We start from the raw sequence: 14,020 nt of genomic DNA on the forward strand, positions 1-14,020 counted from the left end.
AAACATGCTATAATTAACCACAAAGATCAGGTTGAATTGATGTAAATGTACTTTTGCCTGTTTTACCTTATCTCATTGTCTTTCAGCAAATAAGGGTGAGTTCTTGAGATAATGCTGACTTTATTAACACTGTTCTTGTTGCTTTCATTAAAAATGGCCCAGAATTCCCCAGTGGTGAGACAACAATCTTGGGAAAGGAGAAGTTTCAGAGGTTCAAGTACTTGCTATGAGCACCATAGGGATTTCACCTGGTGCTTGCACAGTCCAAAGAGAATCGGCAAGAGGCTGCCCCCAAACTCACATTTCCCAAGGTCTCAACACAGCTGGAGGCAGTGGGTGTAGCCATCATTCTCCAGTGCAACTCAAGGGCTGCTGTGGGATTGTTCAGTTCAGTTGCTCAGTCATGTCCGACTCTTTGCGACCCCATGGACTGCAGCATGTCAGGCTTCCCTGTCCATCACCAACTCCTGGACCTTGCTCAGTGATGCTGAGGGGTGGGGCCAGAGTTTAACCAAAATAATTAAAATTCAGTTCTATTATCAAATAGAAAACAAATCAAAAGATAGGGGACAGAAAAAAGGCCAAAATATATTCATGATGATAATTGTAACTGATTCACTTTATTTTAAAAGATTTGCAGCTGAGCAAACACGCATTACACACAGCAGAGCTTTGCGTAAGCATGTACGCTAAATCAAATGACGCAGACATCTGTAAAGAATCAAACAATCAAATGTTAACAAAAAGAAAAGTAAAATAGCACTAGTCTTAACTGAGAAAGTATAATTCAAGGCAAAAAGATTTAAATAGGGCAAATGAGTATATATTTGACAGTGATCACAACTTAAAGAGCCTGAGAAGGAAAAACTGTCATCATCCTATAATCAGTAAATATTAATAGCTAAATCAAACTGTATTGAGGAAAATAATTATAAATAAAAATGAATTTATGAAACCACAGTCAGAGAGGGAAGCAGTAACCTAACTTCTCCAGCGTTGGAAGTAGATAACAAATGTGAACCTATAGAGGATTTAATTAAGAAAATCAACAAGTTTAATCTCACACGAACACCTATACAGGCCATACACAAAGTCCCAGAAGAAAACCTAAATAAACTTTAATAGATTTCAAAGGACAGAAACCTTATAAGCAAATATTTGATAATGTTAGAAATATCAAGAAATAACATAAGAATAGTAAAAGACTCAAATCACTTGAAAGTTTTTAAAATAAGGTTTTCTACATAGTTCAGATCTAAGAGGTATAACTCTTGCAAAGAGAAGACAAACATGTATTTGCCAAAAAAATTAAGTTAACTTAGAAAACCCAAAAGAATCAAGTGGGAAGCATAATAAAATTTTAGGAAAGTACAAAGCAAATATACAAGCACTAAAAGCCTTGTAAATATAGCAACAACCAGTTAGAATATACTTAGGATTTTATATCCCTCTCATATTAGAAAGTAAATCCAGGAAAAAAAAAAGAGCAACTTAAGATTATACCTGTAAGGAATACGTTGATACCAAAAGAAGAAAATGTTATAACATTTCTAGAATGACATAACTAAATAGAAATATTTGCTTCTTGTTGTGAAGATTATACATATTACTATTACAGGTGCCAAGGTGCAATCCTTAATAGAATTTCAGTGGAGTGTTATTTAGGTTGAAAACAATTATTCTAAAAATCATTCAGAAGACTAAGTGATGAAGAGCCATGTCAAGATGCCCACTACCCCCATTTCTTTTGCAAATGGTACTGAAATTTCTCACCAATGCACCTGGAAAGACAGAAAAGTTGAAAAATTCTCTGGAAAGGAAGAAACAAAACTATCATTTTTGAAAATAATAAAAATTAAATAATAAATGATTGTGTATATCAATCACCTAGAAGGATTTTTAGATTAATTAATAAGTTAATAAGTGACCCTCAAACTTTTTCTAGGAAGAGAGTTAATACACAGTCTTTATATATAGTTATATAGTCCCATTAAGCAAAATCTGCAAATTTTAAAGTTATCATTTGCAGGGTTATTTTAAAATTTGAGGCTCCAAAATCACTGCTGATGGTGACTGCAGCCATGAAATTAAAAGACGCTTACTCCTTGGAAGGAAAGTTATGACCAACCTAGATAGCATATTCAAAAGCAGAGACATTACTTTGCCAACAAAGTTCCGTCTAGTCAAGGCTATGGTTTTTCCTGTGGCTACATATGGATGTGAGAGTTGGACTGTGAAGAAGGCTGAGCGCCGAAGAATTGATGCTTCTGAACTGTGGTGTTGGAGAAGACTCTTGAGAGTCCCTTGGACTGCAAGGAGAGCCAACCAGTCCATTCTATAAGAGATCAGTCCTGGGTGTTCTTTGGAAGGAATGATGCTAAAGCTGAAACTCCAATACTTTGGCCACCTCATTCGAAGAGTTGACTCATTGGAAAAGACTCTGATGCTGGGAGGGATTGGGGGCAGGAGGAGAAGGGGACGACCGAGGATGAGATGGCTGGATGGCATCACCGACTCGATGGACATGAGTTTGGGTGAACTCCAGGAGTTGGTGATGGACAGGGAGACCTGGCGTGCTGCCATTCATGGGGTCGCAAAGAGTCGGACACGACTGAGCACCTGAACTGAACTGAACTGAACATAGAAATGTGAAAAACCGACTCATTGGAAAAGACCCTGATGCTGGGAAAGACTGAGGGCAGGAGGAGAAGGGAGCAACAGAGAATGAGATGTTTGGATGATATCACTGAATCAATGGACATGAATTTGAGCAAACTCCAGGAGATAATGAAGGACTGGGAAGCCTGGCGTGCTGCAGTCCATGGGGTTGCAGAGTCAGACACGACTTAGCAACTGAACAACAGCACAGAAATACTATACTTAACATGGGAAAAACCTACAAAAGAAATTTTCAAACTCACTAAATCAGGTTACAGGTGACGGGAATAATGCAGACGGCCTGTTTGGACAGCCGGGCTAACAGGCCAACCGAAAACACAGGTTTTGTGAACGGGATGATACATTAGTATCACATCAGTGGATTCTGAGTGGGAGTCCAGTGATTCCACAGAGGCTGCCTTTGGGGACTGATTGGAAAGCTGATTTGGAAATTCATACAGAAATTTAAAGTGAAAAGAAGAACAAATGGGAAGATTTGCTCTCCCTGAAATTGGTTTGTTATTAATAGAGTGTATATATGAGGGACTTCCCTGTAGCTCAGATGATGAAGAATCTGCCTGCAATCCAGGATACCCAGTTCAATCCCTGGGTTCGGAAGATCTCCCAGAGAAAGAAATGGCAACCCACTCCAGTATTCTTGCCTGGAGAATTCCATGGACAGAGGAGCCTGGCAGGCTACAGTCCGTGGGGTCTTAAAGAGTCAGACACAACTGAGCAACTATCGCTACTACTACTATACATATATGGCGATCGACTGCTGACCAAAATGCAATTGCAAAACGATGGGTAAACTTTCAAAACCAATGCTGAGAAAATTGGGCACCTGTATTGAAAAAAAATAAATGACTGGATCACTAACTCACCCTATAACAAAACTGTATTCCAAGGGGTTACAAACGTAAATGTGAAAGATCGAAGAACTTGCCTTGGTTCTGGTTGTCCTGGGTCTCCGTGGCTGTGAGCAGTGTTTCTCTAGCTGCAGGGAGCCAGGGCTGCTCTTCGTTACAGGGCTTGGCCTTCTCGCCGCAGTGGCTTCTCTCTTGCGGAGCACAGGCTCTCGGGCCCCTGGGCTCAGTGGTTTTGGTGGTCGGGCTTAGTTGTTCTGTGGCATGTGGGATCTTCCCAGACCAGGAATTAAATCCATGTCCTCTGCACTGGTAAGTGGATTCCTATCCACTGCACCACCAAGCAAATTCAAAAGTGCACATATGTTGATTAAAAAGAAGTGCACACTCAGAATGGTGGCTCAGATGCTAAAGCGTCTGTCTGCAATGAGGGAGACCTGGGTTCAATCCCTGGGTCGAGACGATTCCCTGGAGAAGGAAATGGCACCCTACGCCAGTACTCTTGCCTGGAAAATCCCGTGGACAGAGGAGACTGGTCGGTTACAGCCCACGGGGTCGCAAAGAGTCGGACATGACTGAGCGACTTCACTTTCTTTCTTTCTTTCTTTACAAAATATAAATACCAATGGATAGTGGCTATTAAAAGGTTCAGCCTTGAAAGTAATCAAATAAAGATAGAGAAGGAAAAATGCATGGCAGGAATTTTAAAATATTAATACTTATTTGTAAATACTGGCCAGGGGAGACTTGGGTAGAATTGTCATTATGCTGATGATACGTCCATCAAGGAAAGCGATTTGCTGATGAGGATAGAGAAATGTACTACAGTGTGTTATTTCTGCCTGGAGAATCCCATGGACAGAGGAGCCTGGTGGACTACACTCCATGAGGTCGCAATGAGTAAGAAGGGACTGAAGTGACCTAGCACACATGCCCAAGCACAGAGAAACAGAGATATATATCTCTTCTTTTCCAGAATCATTCTCCTCCAGGAAGTCTCTTCCAAGGAAATAATAAGAAATACGGACAAACAGGAATGCACAAACGTGTTGGCACTGAGGGTATAAACTTGGCTTCACCCCCGGGGTCCACTCTGCCAGCCCTGGGGTCCTCTTCATAAAGGGATTTTAATGCCTTGGGAAAACTCACGGATAATATGAACAAAGGCACATCCAGGTTTGGGGGACCCTGAGGGCCCTGGACTTAATCTTCTTTTTCTTCATTGAAATCCATCTATGAATATTAAATTATGAAGTTTTTTTTAAAAAAAAACAATATGAAAAAATGTGCAATGAAAAAGAACTAAGCTAAATGCAAAATATTAACTTTGGGTGTAAAATCATGGTGGAAATAGATTCTCTTCTCTTTATAACTCATTAACAAAAAAAACCCACATATTAAATAAGGAAGCAAAATGGGGAAGGAGAGGGAAATGGGAAATTCCAGGCAGAAAAGACAGAGCGAGCAGAGGTGTGGGGATGCAGGCTTGCTCCCAGAGAAGAAGGGTTGGGGTCTTGGTGGCATCTGAAAGCCCCAGGGCTGGCTGGGAAGGCAGGGTGGGGCCAGGCTCAGTTTTCCACCACCCACAGGAAATGTGTGGCACTAGTGGCAAAGAATCTGCCTGCCAATGCAGGAGACACCCTGGGTCAGAAAGATCATCTGGAGGAAGGCATGGCAACTCACTCCAGTACTCTTGCCTGGAGAATCCCACGGACAGAGTAGCCTGGCGGGCTACAGCCCATAGGATTGCAAAGAGTCGGGCACGCCTGAAGTGACTTAGCGCACGCACAGGAAATGCAGACACAGGACTGTTGAAATGTGCAAACACTCCACCTCCCCAACTCAGTGGCTGTGCCGCGCTCCTTCCATCACTAGAGATGTGGCACTCGCTTAACGTAACAACTTGGCAGAGAGTTGGCACAGTAAGGACTTTGTCATCAGTATCACCTTACAAGATGCTAGTTTGTCTGAATTCCCAGCTCCAAGTCTTCGCTGAATGCTAGGACATTTTTCTGCCTGATAACTCAATAGAATGGATAGCCCCCAGGGTAAGCATATTTTGACAAGGGTGAGAGAGGAAAAGTTCCAGATCCTGTAGGATCTCCCCTCGATTCTGGGTGGGATTCCATCTGGGGAAGGGGCGTTGAGCAGAGTGGGAGGAGGGCACAAGGATCCCAGATTCTGGGGCAGAGAGATCCCTCAAGACGACGTGCAAAACTCCCGCCACAATCTGGGGACCTTCTGCTGGGAACTCGGGAGCATCACCTGTGTCCACATGCTCTCGGCCTCACATGGACCCATGGAAAGTCCCTCCTGTAGGAGAAAGGAGGATGAAAAGAAGCACATCAAATAGTCCCACAGGCAGAGGAGCTGAGGCTCCATCCACAGCGAGGCGACATGCATATTCCAATGTGCTATGTGACAGAGTTACTAATTCAGAGATCAGATTATGCAAAGGTTTGTGCCAGCTCCCTTACACGTGTAGGGAGGAGGTGAGGAGGAAAGAGAGGTTTCTCAGCAGAGGTACCTCTTGCTTGTGGAATGATGGAGGCTGCTCTTCTCTTATCTGTAAAACTAAGGGCTCCTTAGATTTTCTGTAAGGTTTCCCCAATTCTAAAATTTTTAAAATCAACAAAGAAGCATCGGCAGGTATGCGTTACCTGCCTTTCGGGGCCAATTTGGGGGACTTGAGACGCCTACAGGAGGTTTAGGGAATTAGAGGCGGATGCAGAGGGCAAATCATTTCCCGAGAAATAAATCTTTTCTCCTCATCACTTACCCCAAAGAAATCTAATTATTTTTACTCCACCATAATCTTTACTATTCAAAAGGTAAAATAGAAAAAAAGAATTAATTTTATTAGCAAAATTTACTAGAGTAATACGACTGAGAACGCCTCATAAAATGTTAGCATTAAATATTAAATATATATTAATAAAATACTAGATTATTAAAGTCTAATCTTTAATATAATACATTAATTGGGCGAATTGTGTCAGTTTAAACATAAAAGAGAAAATTGAAGGCAACAGTGACCTTTACAAAACAGGGTAACGACAACCACGGGCTTGAGACTCAGCTCAGTAGGAATCAAGGATGGGTCTCCCCCAGCCAGGTCCCAGCAGCTACAGAAGGCACAGACCAGGGGTTTGAGAGACCTGCGGGGAGTCAGAAAGGGTGGTAAAGCCCCAGGACAGCAAGGGTGGGGACCCTTCCCACCTGACTGGGCACTGGCGATGGAGAAGGACTCCAGGAAACGTGGCCACTTCCTGACCCGCAGTGGGGGTGCAGGGGAGTCACCACGTTGCCCCCTCCCCTCCAGAGCTGTCGCCCGCCCCCTGTTGGCCACACCACTCGGAAGCTTGCGGGATGCAGGGCAAGAATGCCAGGCTCCAAGAGCGCAGAGCAGGGTGGGAGGGGCAGAAGGGAGCCCGCCTGCTTGGCGTCGTGCCTGCCTCCCCTGCAGCCCCCACACCTGCTCCCCCAGTGACAACGAGCTGATCATTTTCACTTTCTCCGTGGCTGCACGCAATGGCAGGCTCAGAGCTAGAGGCAGCTGGACGGAGGGTAGTGGGCTCGAGAACTCCACTGGACACGGCGCCAGGGAACAGGGCCAGTCTCCCAGGACGGGGTCACAGCAAGATGGCCACCGGCTTCCCTGACGGCCGCCAACCTGCCCTAGCCGCCCGGTCCTCCCATGGAAACCAGAGAGGGCGTGGCTCTGGGCTGCGCAGAGGGAGGAGGGCAACGTCCTGTCCCGAGGCTGTTGGTGCCTCCAGCGTCCGCGGCCCCGGGCCAAGCCCTTCCTGCTGGGCCTGTGATCCGCTCCTCTGTTGTTTACAAGATGAAGGCACACAGCGCTGCATTCTCGCAGATATGGACACACACCTGCTCACACGGGCACACGCACACGTGCATGGCGTCTGCATCTTCGGTATAGTCGGATCTCAGCGATTCTCGACCGGGTGATGTGGGGAGACACGTTTGATTGTCCTGAGTCACGTGATGCTCCTGGCATCTAGTGGGGCAAGGCCAGGATGATCCTAAATTTTCTACATGCCACAGAATGGCCCTACCACACAGAAACATTCCCACCCTCAATGTCCACAGTTTCAAGGCTGAGAAACCCTGGCTTCTTGATGGAAATATTTCTGACTTACACTTTTCTCAAAACTAGTGATATATTCTTACAATTAAAATTTAGCATTCATGATTTGGCAAGTGTATCTGTCTGCTAGAGCTGCCATTACAAAATATCACCCGCTGAGTGGCTTTAACAGCAGAATTTACTTTCTCACAGTTCCAGAGGCTGGAAGTCCGCAATCAAGGAAGGCAGGGTATTCTTCTCCTGGGCTCTCTCTCCTTGACTTGCTGGTGGCCAGTGTGTCCTCACAGGGCCCTCTGTCTCTGTACCCGCATCCCTGGGATCTCTTCCTCTTCTTATAAGCACACTAGTCATCTTGAATCAGAGCTTCCTCTGGCCTCATTTTACCTACATTACTTCTTTAAAGGCCCATTCATTCTACAATCATATTCTCAAGTACTGGGGATTAGGACTTCAATATATGAGTTTTGGGGGCTACGTGGGTGGCACAGTTCAGTTCCCACCAGCAGCCTTGGAAGAATTTGTAATAAGAAATGAAACTCCGCAGGGTGAGAAGGGCTCTGAGTGGACAGCTAACTCAGGCAACGTCAGTGGCAGGAACAGGCAGATGGACAGAAAGGTAGATGGACAGATGGCTGCTGTGCCCAGTAACGTGCCAAGCAGAGGGAGGTCTGTAAGCCCTTGTCCACCAGGGACTAATATCCCGTGAAATCTCCTCTGCCTTGAAAAAAGAGCCACGGTCAGATCGTCTCCATGTGCATTTGTGTGCACATGTACCCTTTTCCAGGAGACCCCGCGGGATGAAAAGGTCTTAGAAACATCCACTTTCCAAGTGTGGCTGTTTCACAGAAGGGCTCATCATGAACTGTTCACCCCTCACCTCTCTAACCCACTGGAAACACAATCAGTTTATGGCCTGTGTTTCTTCCCCAGAAACAGGCCCTTCGCAGAAACGGAGAGTCACTTCTGCTGGGTTTTGTAGTTAATGCAAAACTGAATTAATTGAATGAAAGTCATTAGAATCAAGAAAAGAACTTATCTGGGAATTCAAAATGTATTCAGTGTAAGAACATGCCATGATTTTAAAAGGTACCATTTTTAAAGATGCATTTAAAATATGCTTATTTTTTAAAGATACATTAAAATGGATAATGTACAAAAATTTTAGACGCATCCTTAGTAATATCATGGATTTAATAGAAAAATAAAGAATCACGTACCTTGAAGGCAGTATCACTCACAAACATTGTGTTACAGGCCAAATATCACAGCAAGTTCTTAACACACTTGCCCTTGGTACACAAAACCAATAATATATGTCTTATTGCTGCCAGCCCAACATTTATGGCAGATGTAAAAAATTGTATTTAAATTAGAAATGCTAAAATTAATATTTATTGACTCCGTGTTTCATTATCATTAGAAATTAGTTTGTTCTTGGGTAAACAGTTTATAGCAAGATATAAATATGTTCCATTGACCTATTAACTAGCCCAATATATTATGCGGTTATTGACAGCAGCAATAAAATTTATTAACAGCTATTAAACCTTTTAACATACTTGATACGCCTCTGTCCCTTTAATACCCAGGAATTAGGTGTGGGTTTTTCTTTTTTTAGGATAATCTGCTGCTGATATTAAATTCTTCCAAGATTTTAATATATTGTCTCAGTTTATGGGTAATAAAATAACCCTGGAGCTTACAAAAATTTACATGACAATATTATTATTTTTTTAAAAAGGGCATGTAAATTTTAGTACAGTAAGAATGATGATATAAACCACTGGAACACATAAAAAAAGTTCCCCAAACTGTATTAAAGGAACATTTAGGGTCTTAGTAAAACACATAGAACCAACAGACCGTGCGGGCCAGCCTGCCCAGGGAACTTAGGACAGTCACGGGGACAGAGCTCCGTTCAGACCAATCCACACGAGGAATAAGTGGCCAGGTACACACAGGGTGTGTGCCCAGACACCTTGTGTGCCGTCAGACACCTTTCTATGTGGCCCAGAGGCTGTCCAGCAGAGATGCTGTCCAGCAGACTGTTCTTCCCCACATCAGAGCCCATCTGAAGCAAGGGAGAACTGGCCTATGGCGGGCTGAACAGAGGTCCTTCTGCAAAGGGTCCCCTCCAGACACCATAGTCCAGCCAGCTGCCAGGCAGGGCACTGCAGGACACCTAGGTCTCTTTGGGGCCCTTGGTCCATCATGCCCCCAGGCAGCCCTGGACAGAGACATTTTCCCCAGGCCTCTGGGAAAAACCTCCATCTAGTCCACTTACCACTGCTGTCCCTGCAAAGCCAATTCAAGGAGAGCTTATTGACAGAGGATCTATTACAGGGATGTGGGGGGTGGGGGAGCTGGAAACTATGGGGGATACTGTGAGGGCCCCCCACAAGAGAGCCATTACTACCTTGATGCCCAAATGAATGAGGAGGGGGAACAGAGGTCAGGCATGGGAAGCAAGGGGATAGATCAGGTCAGACCCTAGCTTGACAGAACAGGGAGGTCCCGTCGGGGGACACAGCCAGCCTGAGGCACCTCATAGGGAGAGCAACCACCCTCTGATCTCCTGTCGGGAGTCCTGGTTGGCTGAATCCATGGAGCAGAGCCCACAGCAATAATCCCAGAATTAGAACAAGAGTGAGAAGGATGAAGGGAGGACCCCAAGCATGAGCTGTAGCCACTGTTACTTCTTTCTACCCCTTCTCTCCCAAATCATGTCAACCACTTGGAGACAGAAATCAAAAGTAGGGGAAAAAAAAAAAAAAAGAGAACAAAGTGGGAAAAGGCAATGCTGACAAGGAAAACAGGAGAAAGAGCATGTTTTTGGTAAGAAACTATATAGATTCTGTACTTCAACACCAGATTTGAAATGGAGCTTCAGAGAAGCCAGTACAAAAATGAAACACAATAATTTCTATGTCCTTTAGGTTAAAGCGTCTGCCTGCAATGTGGGAGACCTGGGTTCGATCCCTGGGTCAGGAAGATCCCCTGGAGAAGGAAATGGCAACCCACTCCAGTATTCTTGCCTGGAGAATTCCATGGATGGAGGAGCTTGGTGGGCTACAGTCCACGGGTTGCAAAGAGTCGGACACGACTGAGCGACTTCACTTTCCTTTAAAAAGAGAGTATCTTTCTCTTTCTGGTGAAGTGCCCTTCAAAGAAGCACTAAGCAAAAAATGTCATTGATGTCAGTAGCAACTGGTTGCAGTGAATTCAAAATGGTATGATCCTCGCTGTGTCACAAGCTGGGTGAATAAAGGCTGGGGCAGGGGGGTGCATTGCACTGAGACATAGCTCAGTAAAATCAAACTAGACATTTCCTTGGGCTCCTGGAGCCTTAAGTAGAATCCACTAAGGATAAGCCAGCAACCATGTTATTCTTATTAGATAGCATCTAATTCTTATTGGGTTTGGCTGGGAGGCCATATTAGTCAGTGTTCTCCAGAGAAACAGAGCCAATAAAACGTGTATATAAAGAGAAAGAGATTTATGATAAAGGGTTGGGTTACACAATTGTAAAGACTGGCAAGACCCAATTTGCAGTGTGAGCTGTCAGACTAGAGGCCCAAGAGAGTCTCTGGTGCAGGTCCAATCTGAAGGCAGTCAGCCAGAGAATTCCCTCCTGCTCAGGAAAGTCCATCTTTTTGTTTCATTCAGGCCTTCAACTGGTTGGACACAGCCCACCACATGAGGGAGGGAAATCTGCTTTACTCAAAGTTCTTTGAATTGCATGCTAATCTCATCCAAAAACACCCTCTGAGTTGCCATGCACAGTCAGTCTTACAGAGGCAGAGCAGAGGTTTTGAGGATATGCCCTGCTGACACTCTGTTGGGTTGCTCTTCTGTGCTGCTCTGAGAATTCACACGGATCTGTATGCTCTGAAATCAGAAGAAATGGTGGGACAGGAAGACTAAGACGAAGACTAAGCAACGTAATGCTACTGCCCATACTTTCCACCCAGACCTGGCCTAAGCCTCTGCTAACTCTGGTCGCCGCTACACTGTGTTCCAGGGACTGTATTCCATGTGGCCACTGGCCTACACAAGTGCACTGGAGACTTTGTCTCATGAAATCTTCCCTCAACCTCTAAGTCATAGCAACGTGGCCAAAGAAGCAGAAGGTCAAATAATATTCCAGAAGAATTATCAGTGTTGTCACCAACTCAGATTCCCAAAGCAGACAAATCATAAACAGTCATAAAGTTGGCAGCATCAACAGACGATTGTCCAGTATTGCCCACTTTACTCACTCAACCACCGATTTGATTTCAAGCTCGTAGCTTATCAGAAGTACTTTCTTGAAACCATTAAAATATTATCATTACAGTCTTGCTACAGCCTGGTGGAGACCGTGGAACAAGGTGATTTTCATTGAAGTCGGTCTTGAATCCTCCTGGAGACTGGTAGCCTGAGAATTTGACTCATCCTTCTCTGTTCTGGAAGGACTAGAGGACACAGGACAGATCCATCTGGGGTATAGGAAGGTGAAATTCACAGGGCACCAAGTCAGTCAACGTGTTGACATTTTCTCAGTGAAGGTTGGTTATGGAGAGTTGATCACAACCACTTAGGTCAAGAGATAATGAATGCCAAACATCATTGCTCTTTGCCTGTTCTTGTGCTGGCTGCTTTTGGCTCCCCAAACCAGGACTTGGCCGAAGAGGGCCAACAAGTCCCTCCACGTAGGGGCACAGGCTGGCATCCTGTAATACTCGGTTTGTAGAGAATGAAAGCTGCTTTGGTTTCCTTTTGCATGAGCGCACCTAGTTGCCGACGTGACGCTCTGGTTTCCTTGCTCGGCTTTGAAATAGAGTAAACTCACAAAAGCTACTGTCGAGTTCAGAACAAACACAGGGGGTATGTTTAGTTATTTGTTTTTGTAGTAAAATAAAATATTTATTATCCGCAGACACCTACTGTGAACAGAGGGGGAGGCCACCGTGTTTTATCTCGCCGGTGTCATGTTTGACTTCCATTAGGGATGGATTACAGACCTGTGGGTTTTCATGAATTCAGAAAGTCCACTTTGAACACTGATTTCAAAGCCTACAGGGGGTGTGAGAATGTAAGAACACAGCTTTGGAGGAAGGAACCTGTTGCATCTGGCAAGCACCTTGTGTTTGATAAGGCAGATCGGAGGTTCCCTGCGAGAGAGAGGCCAGGCTGCTTCTCCCTTAATAAGACGACTTTAAAGGGAGCTTTCCTATTGTTCCCTCCACTTTTTCCTCAAGGTGTACACAATTAATTCAGTCCTGGAGTCCTGAGGAAATCACCATTGTATCAGCCGGCTTTGCCTTCTTGTCTCTCTAACGCATCACAGGGAATCGGGAAGTACAGGAATCGTCAGGGGGCTCAGCCTGGGGCCGCCGCGCCTGCCGGGCCGACCTCGCTCCCGCGCCGGCACGCATGCGCCCACGAGCCTGCGCGCGTGCGCCCTGCGGCCCTCGGGACCGGCGGCGGAAGGTCGCCCAAACCGGAAGGAGGGCCGCCCTGGACGTCCACCTACGGACCTATCACACCCACCTCCAGGTATGAGCAGCGCCCTGGCAAGCGCCCTGGCCACCCTTCGTCTGTCTGAAGGAGGGGGTCTCGGATGAAAGAGGGTGGGGGACCAGCCCTGGGGAGAGGCTCAAGGCACGCACACATTTTTCCTGGTGAGGAAAAGAGTCCGGGGTTCTTCAGGGGCTTTGACCTCAGGGATGTAAATGTCTCAGGAAAGAGAACCTGGGTTCACCCTGTCCTGTCAGGGAGGATGAAAGAAAGGCTCCTGGGTGAGGCCCTCACCGAGTCAGGTGTGGGGTCTTCAGAGGAAATGTCTTAACGGCCTCCTCAGGATCCCCGCAGCTCCTTAGTCGGCAAGTGTCTGGCAGGGGTGGGGACCCTTTGGTGAGCAAGAGGGAGAGGGTGGGAGGATTGGATTAAAATGTGGGGACAACCGTGGGACTAGAAAACCCCTGGTCTGATCACCGAAGGGCCATCTTCAGGGTGACGCCAGAGCTGTGCTTAGCCACTCAGTCATGTCCTACTCTTGTGAGCCCATAGACTGTAGCTTAGACTGTAGCCTGTCAGGGTCCTCTGTCCATGGGATTCTCCAGGCAAGAACACTGGAGTGGGTTGCCACGCTCTCCTCCAGGAGGTCTTCTGGACCCAGGGATCGAACCTGTGTCTCTTATGTCTCCTGGATTGCAGGCAGATTCTTTACTGCTGAGCCACTGGGGAAGCCCAGCACAGTACACGTATGTCTACATTTTCACTTCTAATTCTTTATGTTTTAGTGGTGGCTCTCATTCCTTTATCCAGACATTCAAGACATACTAATGGAGAAGGCAGAGGATTTCCCAGCGCCTCCAAATCAAATACAAGTCCTGGGAGTGTGGCT

This window comes from Capricornis sumatraensis, chromosome 23, assembly GCF_032405125.1.
Source record: "Capricornis sumatraensis isolate serow.1 chromosome 23, serow.2, whole genome shotgun sequence".
Taxonomy (NCBI): Eukaryota; Metazoa; Chordata; class Mammalia; order Artiodactyla; family Bovidae; genus Capricornis; species Capricornis sumatraensis.